Raw genomic sequence first — 12766 nt, forward strand, 5'->3', positions numbered from 1 at the left:
TCTTACACTAGCCTTTTCCAGGCGTTCAGAAAATAAAAATTGAGGCACCAGGAGTCTCGCTGATTAAGGGAAATTGTTAATGTGTTGCCAAAAATATGTCGTGGCCTTCGTGGGTAGTGTCTTCAATTTTGTTCGTTTTTGTCTCTCCTTTTTTTCTGGCAAACAAAAAAAATTAAGCGCTTCACCTGAACTCCGCAAACTTCTAAATTTAGAGCCTCAAGCGAAACTAATCCCTCACATTTTTTTTGGTTGGCAGAAGTGTCATCACACTCTAGACAAGAGAGGACTACTAAGAGAGTCTGACTGATCCATTGATGACATCCATTTGGTGTGATGCAAACTATCACGGGAACTTGTATGTAGTGTAAATATCTTAGATGTAATGGCCGGAAAAAAAAAAAAAGAAAAGCAGTAAATCAGTAACAAATGAAAGGGAAACAAAATGAAGTTACTTCATTAAGCCTTTGCTTTTGTGGTTTGTAATATATCTGGAGAGAAGGACATGTACAGGCTTGTTTTTAGTGCGCATTTTCCAAAATGGCACTTCACGTTATGAAGTATTCAAAATGTAATTTTGCTCTTTTCGATGTAACGTTAAGAAAACTGCACACATGAATCTGACGTTACATTTAATTTTTTATAGCTGCATAACAAATAACATACCAACATTGTTAAGATATTTTGATGTCATTTCATAAATTTTTTATGTCATTACTCGTTATCAGACAATATTGAGAACAAATCATTACTTAAATGTTAATTCAGAAGAAATGTGGCTACTTAGGCCAAATTTAACGGTTTATCTACCCATACTTAGAAGCAAGAACTTTGATTTTTAAAAAATGACGTTTGTCAGAGTGTTTTCAGTTTCCCATGTAAATATGATTTTCTCCAAGTGGTAGAAATTGCGTGTTCTTTTCTTAAAATACGATTATCTTAGCCGCAAAATTGTGCTTGTCATAACTAAGGACAGTCTCTAACATCCTCGTGTGTTTACAAAGTTAGAAAGAGCCCAAAAAACCAAGAAATCGATTTTAACAGTCTAAGACTGCGAGTTAACTCATAGAAACCTGATTACAAGAGGGCGAAGACTCAAAAACTCAGTAATTTGTGTATGAATAACAACAACAAGTGATGCAGTTAGCTTTGACCGGCTAAATAGGCTCAGAAGAATTATGACGCAATTATTATCTTTGAGCTGATCAGGGCTCGGTTGTTTGAAATCCCATTAATTTTGAGAGAACAAGTTAAGAAATACGCTTGGTTTTTGTCAAAAAGAATTCATTGCTTTTTTGTTTTTCACAAGATGCCATAATCGAGTGGTCCTCTTATTTTCATCGTGGAATTATTTTTTTTCTAAAGTCAAACATAAGATAATGTTTTTATTACAGGCTTTTTTCCGTTCAGAGAAGACGTCAATTCTAAATTGGCGCAATAGTCCTTTAAACAACCTTGCGCAGATCCTTTTATGTATATATGTAAGTAACTAGGCAAATAAGTAGGTATAGAGCATTCTTCAATTTGGTGTCGAAGTAATTTCGCGTTTGCTTTGGTTTTGCTTTACTATGTTTTCTGATTCGTTATCAAAACTCGCGGCACTTTCTCAACCAATGGGAAGCAAAGCCAAAGCCAATCGTGCCTTGATATCACAGGTTTTCCCGCGCTTGGCCAAGGTTACAGGTTACATGTATTTGCTTCGAATTCTGATTGGTTCACCGGACTGTTTACGTCTGTTCTGATTGGTTAGAGTACTTACTTTGTGTTTGACACGTACTCAATTGAAAACTGCTCTATAAAGTCAGTAAGTAAGCTAGTTGTGTTTACATGATACCTGAACGACTTTCAAACCGGTGGATTCGTTTCCATAGTATCGTTCAATGTCACTGAGTAAAAACGATGTGATTTCAACCCAAAATTTTTACCGGATAAGGAATCTTAATTTTTGTACGAAAACCCATTCTGGGGTCATGTAAACGTGACATGACTGTTTGTTTCATATTTCCGATTAAGTTTGAAGATTTCGTTACAAAATGAAACTTACAGCTTCATCAAAACGGCTTTTGTTAATACGATGTCAGCAAGTGTTCAAGTCGTAAGGGAATGAAAGTCTATCCAGTATCCTGTAAACCGCCCCATTATAGAACAATAAGTGTAGCGAATATAATAAGTGAGACTGTTGTAAACATTAACATTAAAAAAGTGAAATCTGTAAAACGTGTTTGGTTTGAGAACAGTAGAATCCAAATATTTTATTTCATTTATTTTAAGCTGAGGGGGAACCGTCGCGGAGATTTTGCTGTATGTTGGCCAAAACAGCTTAAATATTTCACAAAGAACCTCATGAAATCGCTCTTAGAGCAGCGGGAGGAAAGTTTGAAATGATTTCTCCGCGTGATAATAGAATACAATCAGTTTTAAATTCACACGAGGAACTTCAAAAGATTGGTCAGTTTCAATCCATTTCCATCTGAGCCATCTCCAGACAAAAATAATTGACCCTAGTTTTTGTTCCCTAGAAGGGTTATTTGTAAAAAAAATTGAACCATTATTTTAATGGTCCCATCCGATACAAATATTTTTTTTCGCTATTCAAAGTGGCACTTATAAAAGGTGACACTGCCCCTTTAAAGACCTCCGAAGCCACCGTTAAGGTCCTTCTTGGACAGATTCATACCCAGTCACCATTTCTATGTTTGTGGGTCGAGAGAAGAGTGGCCTTAATTCACTCTTGTATCCAATGTTCGCGCGCCATAAAGATAAAAATAGCGACTGTTTACGAGCATTATCCTTAGGTGGGTCATGAATAGACCAGCTTACAACTGAGCAAACAAAAGAAACCAAAAGCCTTTCAGTTTTACGTGCATAGGGAAGACTGGAACAGCGACTATCTTTCGACGTACCATCGTCGACATGCTAGATAAACAGCTGAAAGACCGTTATGAGAATTAAACACTTATTGGCTAAAAAAACTGAACGACAAATTAACAACAAATGCTCACCTAAATTGGCTGATAAATGTATCAACTTGAAATTTTGCATGACTCTCGGAAACTTCCGGTATAGATTTCGGCCGTTTTGTTCTCATGTTAAATTTCCAAAACCACCGATTTAATTATCGATCTCGGATTGACTTCTTAATATCCCCCCACCACGTCACTCTGAAAATATATAAACCCATCTCCCTTACCCAGAGTCGAATTCAACGGTAAATTAATCAGTTGTGTTAAGGAGCTAGCTCCGCCGCCAAAACCTTATTTCGCGCGCGCCTACAATACCGCCAGCTACGCAGGCTACTGTAAAAAAAAAAGCAATAAATACTAAACTTGCAACAGCAAGAAGGTGGCCGCGGCCGCTTAATAGAGGTGGCCGTTGAATAGAAGTATCGAATACAGCATTTTACTGACAAAAATTTGGGACTTTGGAAAGTGGCCACTTAATGGAGGGTGGCCGCTTAATAGAGGTCAGACTGTATAAAAAAAGTTTAATATCAAAGAATGGGTCCCACACCCCGGGGAGCATGATTTTCAACGCCGCGTTTACTGCCGGTGTGTCTCGTCAAAGGTGGTTTAATTAGTCTCCCTGTTCCAAGATGCAAGTCTCCGGCTTTTTTTAGGTGATCGATATTACTACATCTTTTCCAATTGAGGGTGTAGCACGATACGAAACTCTTGCTTGAGGCAGGGGACCACACGACGCAAAATAAACTGTTCTGAATACGTTCCGTTGCCGGATCTCTTGCAGTGAAATGCACGTGCCAGACGTCTCTTTACGTGTAAATAAACCGAACTGATTGCAGGGCTGACACTAAGGCAAAGGGCTTATTTATTTGGGGCCAATATTTCAACTAGTACAACTAGTCTTCTTCAGGGCCAGAGTTACAATGAGTCACATTTAAACGTAAGCATAAACAGTTAAAGGTTAACACGATACGTTGTATGAGCCTCTCTATAGGTACCCACAGTCTTCGTTTTCTTCACGATTTTTTAGCCTGCGTAGCTGGCGGTTTTGGAGGGCGGTAAAGCCGGGCCAAAACGAGTGGTGCAGCTGCGGGTAAAATGTGGAGAGAACCGTGACAGTCGCGGCGAAGACGCGTCAACGAGCGGCTTTGCCGCAATTTTCTCGTTGCCCTCGCCCCATTTCTCCGCAGCTTCGCCACTTGTTTTGGCCCTCGTGCCCGGCTCGCCGGTGAGCCCACCCATAAAAACCGCCAACTACGCAGGCTACGATTTTTTCGCAAATCTTCGTTTTTTTAGGAAGATATTCGTTTTTTCGGATTGAAATGGTTTAAATGTTATTTCAGTGTTATTCACAGTTGATAAATATTTCACTACAATAGCAAATTGCATAATTCACTGAAACAATAAAGGATTGTTGGATTCTTTGGCGACGTTTTAACCCCATTATAACACGCTAGCAGCTGATGAGATTCCAAGAAATCGAAACTGCAGTCTTGCATGAGAAACAACATTAGACACTCACCAGAAGAAATTTCACCAGCATCCCAGAGACTCACAAGAGAGTTGTCTATCGTAGCTTCGAATATCTGCTACGGATGCGAGCTAAGCCACAAAATAATGGAGGTACATTTCAGCTCTAAGAACACAATAGCTGTTTTTCAGATAAGAAGCAACTCAGCGAGCTAAAAGACAGCGCAACAAGCTATAGATCGTTTTCACGTGACGTCACGCATTGGCCCACCGCCATATTGGTGTACCACTTTTGATTGCGTAATACGGCATTGGTAGGTCACAACTGCAATTGATTATTCCCACTAGTAAAAATGGATTTAAACAAAAGCGAATAAAGCTCCGAATATAATTCAAAGGTTGCCGATTCTTTTCCGATTTCTAAAAATGCAAAGAAGCTAAATTTGCCGGGTCAGAAATCGATTTTGCAGAAAATATCCACAATCGGAATCGATCCAGTGTTGATCGAAGGGAAGCACTTTCAGCCTGACTGTTTACCTCCGGTCGAATCCACAGATATCTTGTGTTATCTCGTTTTGGAGACAACTTTCTACACTCATTATTTGACATCTGCTGCTACTTTTTTTTTTAATCCACAGTGTATTCTTTTCCGAATTCAGTGATTGTTTAATCTTTTCCATGAGATTTATAGTTGTTGAGTTTTGACGTTGCGCGCAGTGTACCAAGCTGTTGCATTCATTTGCCTGTATCTCTCTTATTATTTTGTGCTATGGTGCTACTTTTTTTTTAATGATAGTGTATTCTAATCCGAATTCAACGAAAGTTTAAGCTTTTTCATACGTGAGTAATTTAACAAAAATTGACTTAAGCGTTCACAAGCTTTTGCATTCATTTGCCTCTATCTCTCACATTATTTGACCTAAACTGCTACTTTTTTAAATTCACATTGTACTGTTTTCCAAATTCAGCAATAGTTTAATCTTATCCATACAACTTATAGTTTTTGAGTTTTGACGTTGCGCGCACAAGTAATTGAATTTTTCCGGCGTGTAATTAAACGAAAATTCAGTTACGTGTTCACAAGCTGTTGCATTCATTTTTTTTTTATTTAAACATATTTTATTGCCGAAGTTTGCCCTAAGAGAAAAAAAAAAACTCATCGAGAGGGCTCACTTCGAAATAACATTGAATTGAAAAAAATTAACATTAAATAATAATTAGTCAGAGCGGCAGCAAAATTAACCAAAGGCAGCATTAAGCAATGCTAACAGGTGGAAAATATACAGCTAGGTACTTTATAAAATCTCTTCGATTCAGATATAAAAGACTGGACATGAAAAAATAGATCATTATTTTGCTTAGGAGAAAGTAACTGTGATCCACACAGAAAAACTGATACTACATGTATTTGTGCTTTAGACATGGAAAACCACCTGTCAGCAAATATGCGAGCAGCAGAGGAGAGCTGGTTAATTCTAGGGGCAGAATAAAGTGGACATTCAAGAAGAAAATGCTTAATTGTCTCGCTGTAGAAACCACAAAAACACACGGGGCTTTCTTTACAACCTATTTTATAAAGATAATTGTTAAGCGCGCAAGTGTCTAAACGTAAACGAGTATGGAAAATTGCATTAAATCTATCAATAGCAAAATCATAAGTAGTGTTATAACTAGGTACATTGTAATATGAAAATAAAGCTTTTTTTAAAAGAACCAATGGATTCGAGGCAACGTATGTCAAAACTAATGTCATTCCACAAGATAGTAGTTGAGGGAAAAAAAGATCTTTTGAAACGTTCAGTGCGGCTTGCGAGAAGAGAGTAATTTGATGCCGTACGTAAGGAGTAAGTTGTCCTTTCACTAACTTGTAAGGGTAATAAATCAACTAGATAACTAGGACAAAAATTATTAACGACCTTAAAATATAACAGCAATTTATGAATGGCTCTTCTAGTTTTGAGATCTTCCCACCCAAGTTCTTGCATAAGACGATGCTTGTTGGTCCCCTTCATAGCCCCGGTTACGATTTTAGCTGACTCATATTGCGCATGCTCGAGGAGATGGCTTTCGCTTTTAGTACATCCGTCCCACAATACGTCAGCGTATTCCATTAGAGGACGCACCAAAGATTTGTACAATTTTCTTAAAGTGGTTCGGTCAACCGTGTACTTGATACCTTTTAGAATATTAAGCCTTTTGCATGTATCTCTCTTATTATTTGTCCTATGCTGCTCCTTTTTTTTAATCCAAAGCGTATGGTTTTCCAAATTCAGCAATAGTTAAGTCTTTTTAATACGATTTATAGTTTTTGAGTTTTGACGTTGCGCGCACAAGTAATTGAAATTTTCCGGTGTGTAGTTTAACAAAAATTGATTTACGCGTTCACAAGCTTTAGCATTCATTTGCCTCTATCTCTCACATTATTTGACCTATACTGCTACTTTTTTTTTAATTCACATTGTATTGTTTTCCAAATTCAGCAATACTCTAATCTTATCCATACAATTTATAGTTTTTTAATTTTGACTTAGCGCGAACAAGTAATTGAATTTTTCTGGCGTGTAATTGAACAAAAATTCAGTTACGCGTTCACAAGCTGTTGCATTCATTTGCATGTATCTCTCTTATTATTTGTCCCATGCTGCTCCTTTTTTTTTAATCCAAAGCGTATTGTTTTCCAACTTCAGCAATAGTTAAGTCTTTTTAATACGATTAATAGTTTTTGAGTTTTGACGTTGCGCGCACAAGTAATTGAAATTTTCCGACGTGTAATATAACGCAAATTGCGCTACGCGTTCACAAGCTGTTGCATTCAATTGCCTGTATCTCTCTTATTATTTGTAATATGGTGCTACTTTTTTTAACGGATAGTGTATTGTAATCCAAACTCAACGAAAGTTTAACCTTGTTCATACGATTTATAATTTTTGAGTTTTAACTTAACGCGCATAAGTCTATGAATATTTTCGGTGTGTAATTTAACGAAAAGTGGGTTACGCCATAGTTCAATCTTATCCATACAATTTATAGTTTTTGAGTTTTGACGTTGCGCGCACAAGTAATTAACTTTTTCCTGCGTGTAATTTAAGGTGGGGGTTTACCTGAAAGCCGTTTTCACGCCGCTTAAAATCGGTCAAATGGAAATATCTTGTTTGCATTTCAAGCAATACAAAAACCCTCCATTCATAACACAAATCAATGATTTGGGGTGTTTTATGAATTTTTGGGTAGTTTTTAGGTATATTTGGAAGGAAATAATTTTTCTTGAAGGATTGGTAAAATGAAAAGAAATAAGAAATGTTGAAGATTTAGTGAATTTTTAAAATTAGAATTTGTAGTTAATAATTAATAGACGGATACCAAGTTAGTCCACTAACAACCTGGGGTGCTCTTGCGTGGTTATCGACTGTCTGTTAGTGTTTCAAAAATCATTTTCTTTCTTCTATCCATTCTTAAAACCTCTTCAAATTTCACTCAAATTCAGTCAGAGCCCCACCTTAACGAAAATTCAGTTACGCGTTCACAAGCTGTTGCATTCATTTGCCTGTATCTCTCTTATTATTCGTGCTATGGTGCTACTTTTCTTTTAATGGATAGTGTATTCTAATGCAAATTCAACGAAAGTTTAAGCTTTTTTATACAAGTTATAGTTTTTGAGTTTTGACTTAGCGCGCACAAGTCATTGAATATTTCCGGTGTGTAATTTAACAAAAATTGGGTTACGCGTTCACAAGTGGTTGCTTTCATTTGCCTCCATCTCTCTCATTATTTGTGGTATTGTGCTATTTGTTTTCTAATGGATAGTGTATTGTAATCCAAATGCAAGGAAAGTTTAAGCTTTTTCATACAATATATAGTTTTTGAGTTTTGTCTTAATGCGCACAAGCAATTAAATTTTTCAGGTGTGTAATTTAGCGAAAATTGATTTACGCGTTCACAAGCTTTTGCATTCATTTGCCGCTATCTCGCACATTATTTGACCTAGGCGGCTACTTTTTTTTAAATTCACATTGTAAATTGTTTTCCAAATTCAGCAATATTTTAATCTTATCCATACAATTTATAAATTATGAGTTTTGACGTTGCGCGCACAAGTAATTGAAATTTTCCGGCGTGAAATTTAGCGCAAACTCCGCTACGCGTTCACAAGCTGTTGCATTCATTTGCCTCTATCTCTCTTGTTATTTGTGCTATGGTGCTACTTTTTTTTTTTGCTAGATAGTGTATTCTAATCCAAATTCAACAAAGATTTAAGCTTCTTCATACGATTTATAGTATTTGAGTTTTATCTTAGAGCGCACAAGCAATTATATTTTTTAGGTGTGTAATTTAACGAAAAATTGATTTACGCGTTCACAAGCTTTTGCATTCATTTGCCGCTATCTCTCACATTATTTGACCTAGGCGGCTACTTTTTTTTTAATTCACATTGTATTGTTTTCCAAATTCAGCAATATTTTAATCTTATCCATACAATTTATAAATTTTGAGTTTTGACGTTGCGCGCACAAGTAATTAAAAATTTTGCGGCGTGTAATTTAGCACAAACTCCGCTACGCGTTCACAAGCTGTTGCATTCATTTGCCTGTATCTCTCTTGTTATTTGTGCTATAGTGCTACTTTTCTTATGATAGTTCGCTTTTTTTAATCCGAATTTAACGAAGGTTTAAGCTTCTTCATACAGTTTATAGTTTTTGAGTTTTTTCTTAGCGCGCACAACTCATTGAATATTTCTGGTGTGTAATTTAACGAAAATTAGGTTACGCGTTCACAAGCGGTTGCCTTCATTTGCCTGTATCTCTCTTATTATTTGTGCTTTGGTGCTATTTTTTTTTACAGTGTATTGTTTTCAATTTTAACAATAGCTTAAATCTTATCCATACAATTTACAGTTTTTGAGTTTTGACGTTTTGCGCACAATTAAGTAATTGAAATTTTCCGGCGTGTAATTTAACGCAAATTGCGCTACCCGTTAATAAGCGGTTGCATTCATTTACCTCTATCTCTCTTATTATTTGTGCCTTGGTGCTACTTTTCTTTTAATAAATAGTGTATTCTAATCCGAATTCAAGGAAAGTTTAAGCTTATTCAAACAAATATAGTTTTTGAGTTTTGACTTAGCGCGCACAGGTCATTGAATATTTCTGGTGTGTCATTTAACGAAAATTGGGTTACGCGTTCACAAGCGGTTGCATTCATTTGCGTCTATCTCTCCTATTATTTGTGCTATGGTGCTACTTTTCTTTTTTAATCACAGTGTATTGTTTTTCAAAATCAGCAATAGTTTAATCTTATCCATACAATTGATAGTCTTTTAGTTTTGACGTTAAGTGCACAAGTAATTGAAATTTTACGACGTGTAATTTAACGAAAATTCAGTTACGTGTTCACAAGCTGCTGAATTCATTTGCCTGTATCTCTTTTATTATTTGTTCTATGCTGCTCCTTTTTCTTAATCCACAGCGTGTTGTTTTCCAAATTCAGCAATAGTTTAATCTTTTTCATACGATTTATAGTTTTTGAGTTTTGACGTTGCGCGCACAAGTTATTGAAATTTTCCGACGTGTAATTTAATACAAACTGCGCTACGCGTTCACAAGCTGTTGCATTCATTTGCCTGTATGTCTCTTATTAATTGTGATATAGTACTACTTTTTTTTAATGGATAGTGTATTCTAATTCAAATTCAACGAAAGTTTAAGCTTTTTTATAGGATTTATAGTTTTTGAGTTTTGACTTAGCGCGCACAAGTCATTGAATATTTCCGGTGTGTAATTTAACGAAAACTGGGGTACGCGTTTACAAGCGGTTGCATTCATTTGCCTCTATCTCTCTAATTATTTGTTCTATGCTGTTCATTTTCCTTATAATGGACAGTGCATTCTTTTTCAAATTTAGCGAAAGTTTAAGCTTCTTCATACCTTGTATAGCTTTTGAGTTTTGACTTAGCGCGAACAAGCAATTGATTTTATTCAGTGTGTAATTTAAAGAAAGTTGACTTACGCGTTCACAAGCTTTTGCATTCATTTGCCTCTAACTCTCACATTATTTGACCTATGCGGCTACTTTTTTTTTTAATTTATAGTGTATTGTTTTCCAAATGCAGCGATAGTTTAATCTTATCTTTTGCGCGCACAAGTAATTGAATTTTTCCGGCGTGTAATTGAACGAAAATTCAGTTACGTGTTCACAAGCGGTTGCATTAATTTGCCTGTATCACTCTTATTATTTATTTTATGCTGCTACTCTTTTTTTAATCAATAGCATATTGTTTTCCAAATTCAGCAATAGTTTAATCTTATCCATACAATTTATAGTTTTTGAGTTTTGATGTTGCACCTCACAAGTAATTGAATTTTTCCTGCGTGTAATTGAACGAAAATTCAAGTACGTGTTCACAAGCGGTTGCATTCATTTGCCTCTATCTGTCTTATTATTTGTGCTATGGTGCTATTTTTTTTTAAATCACAGTGACTTGTTTTTCAAATTCAGCAATAGTTTAATCTTTTCCATACAATTTATAGTATTTTGAGTTTTGACGTTGCGCGCACAAGTATTTGAAGTTTTCTGGCGTGTAATTTAACGAAAATTCAGTTACGCGTTCACAACCTGTTGCATTCATTTGCCGGTATCTCTCTTATTATTTGTGCTATGGTGTTACGTTTCTCTTTATGGATACTGTATTCTAATGCAAATTCAACGAAAGTTTAAGCTTTTGCATAAAATTGATAGTTTTTGAGTTTTGACTTAGCGCGCACAAGTCATTAAATATATCCGGTGTGTAAATTAACGAAAATTGACTGACGCGTTCACAAGTGGTTGCTTTCATTTGCCTCTATCTCTCTTATTATTTGTGCTATCGTGCTATTTGTTTTCTAATAGATAGTGTATTCTAATCCAAATTCAAAAAAAGTTTAAGCTTTTTCATACAATATATAGTTTTTGAGTTTTATCTTAGCGCGTACAAGCATTTGAATTTTTCCGGTGTGTAATTTAACGGATATTGATTTACGCGTTCACAAGCTTTTGCATTCATTTCTTTCTATCTCTCACATTATTTGACCTATGCGGCTACTTTTTTTTTATTTCACATTGTATTGTTTTCCAAATTCAGCAATACCCTAATCTTATCCATACAATTTATAAATTTTGAGTTTTGAAGTTGCGCGCACATGTAATTGAAATTTTGCGGCGTGTAATTTAACGCAAACTGCGCTACGCGTTCACAAGCTGTTGCGTTCATTTGCCCCCATCCCCCTTTATTATTTGTGCTATGGTGCTACTTTTCTTTTAATAGATAGTGTATTCTAATCCGAATTCAACGAAGGTTTAAGCTTCTTCATACGATTTATAGTTTTTGAGTTTTGACTTAGCACACACAAGTCAATGAATATTTCCGGTGTGTTATTTAACGAAAATTGGGTTACACGTTCACAAGCTGTTGCATTCATTTGCCTGTATCTCTCTTATTATTTGTTCTATGCTGCTCCTTCTTTTTAATCCACAGCGTATTGCTTTCCACATTCAGCAATAGTTTAATCTTATCGATACGATTTTAATTTTTGAGTTTTGACGCTGCACGCACAAGTAATTGAAATTTTCCGGTGTGTAATTTAACGCAAGTTGCGCTACGCGTTCACAAGCTGTTGCATTCATTTGCTTGTATCTCTCTTATTATTTGTGCTATGGTGTTTTTTTTTTTTTTTAATTAACAGTGTATTGTTTTCCAAGTTTAGCAATAGTTCAATCTTATCCATACATTTTATAGTTTTTGAGTTTTGACGTTGCGCGCACAAGTAATTAAATTTTTCCTGCGTGTAATTTAAGGTGGGGGTTTACCTGAAAGCCGTTTTCACGCCGCTTAAAATCGGTCAAATGGAAATATCTTGTTTGCATTTCAAGCAATACAAAAACCCTCCATTCATAACACAAATCAATGATTTGGGGTTTTTTTTTTTGAATTTTTGGGTAGTTTTTAGGTATATTTGGAGGGGATTATTTTTTCTTGAAGGATTGGTAAAATGAAAAGAAATAAGAAATGTTGAAGATTTAGTGAATTTTTAAAATTAGAATTTGTAGTTAATAGCCAATAGACGGATACCAAGTTAGTCCACTAACAACCTGGGGTGTTCTTGCGTGGTTATCGACTGTCTGTTAGTGTTTCAAAAATCATTTTCTTTCTTCTATCCATTCTTAAAACCTCTTCAAATTTCACTCAAATTCAGTCAGAGCCCCACCTTAACGAAAATTCAGTCACAAGCTGTCGCATTCATTTGCCTGTATCTCTCTTATTATTCGTGCTATGGTGCTACTTTTCTTTTAATGGATAGTGTATTCTA

At 35.6% G+C, this 12766-nt stretch overlaps 1 protein-coding gene and 1 long non-coding RNA gene across 2 annotated transcripts in view; both read left to right on the top strand.

Annotated features, from left to right (window-relative positions):
• LOC146482899 (uncharacterized) overlaps positions 1 to 2105 on the top strand; it is a 41441-nt gene extending 39336 nt beyond the window's left edge. The window contains exon 3 of the mRNA XM_085106506.1: positions 257 to 2105. The gene's annotated coding sequence lies outside the window, so the exon portion shown is untranslated. The remainder of the gene's footprint in view (positions 1 to 256) is intronic.
• LOC146482898 (uncharacterized) overlaps positions 1 to 12766 on the top strand; it is an 81844-nt gene that overhangs the window by 43941 nt on the left and 25137 nt on the right. The gene's annotated exons all lie outside the window — the stretch shown is intronic.

This window comes from Pavona decussata, unplaced genomic scaffold, assembly GCF_977016875.1.
Source record: "Pavona decussata unplaced genomic scaffold, jaPavDecu1.1 SCAFFOLD_41, whole genome shotgun sequence".
NCBI classification, from domain to species: Eukaryota; Metazoa; Cnidaria; class Anthozoa; order Scleractinia; family Agariciidae; genus Pavona; species Pavona decussata.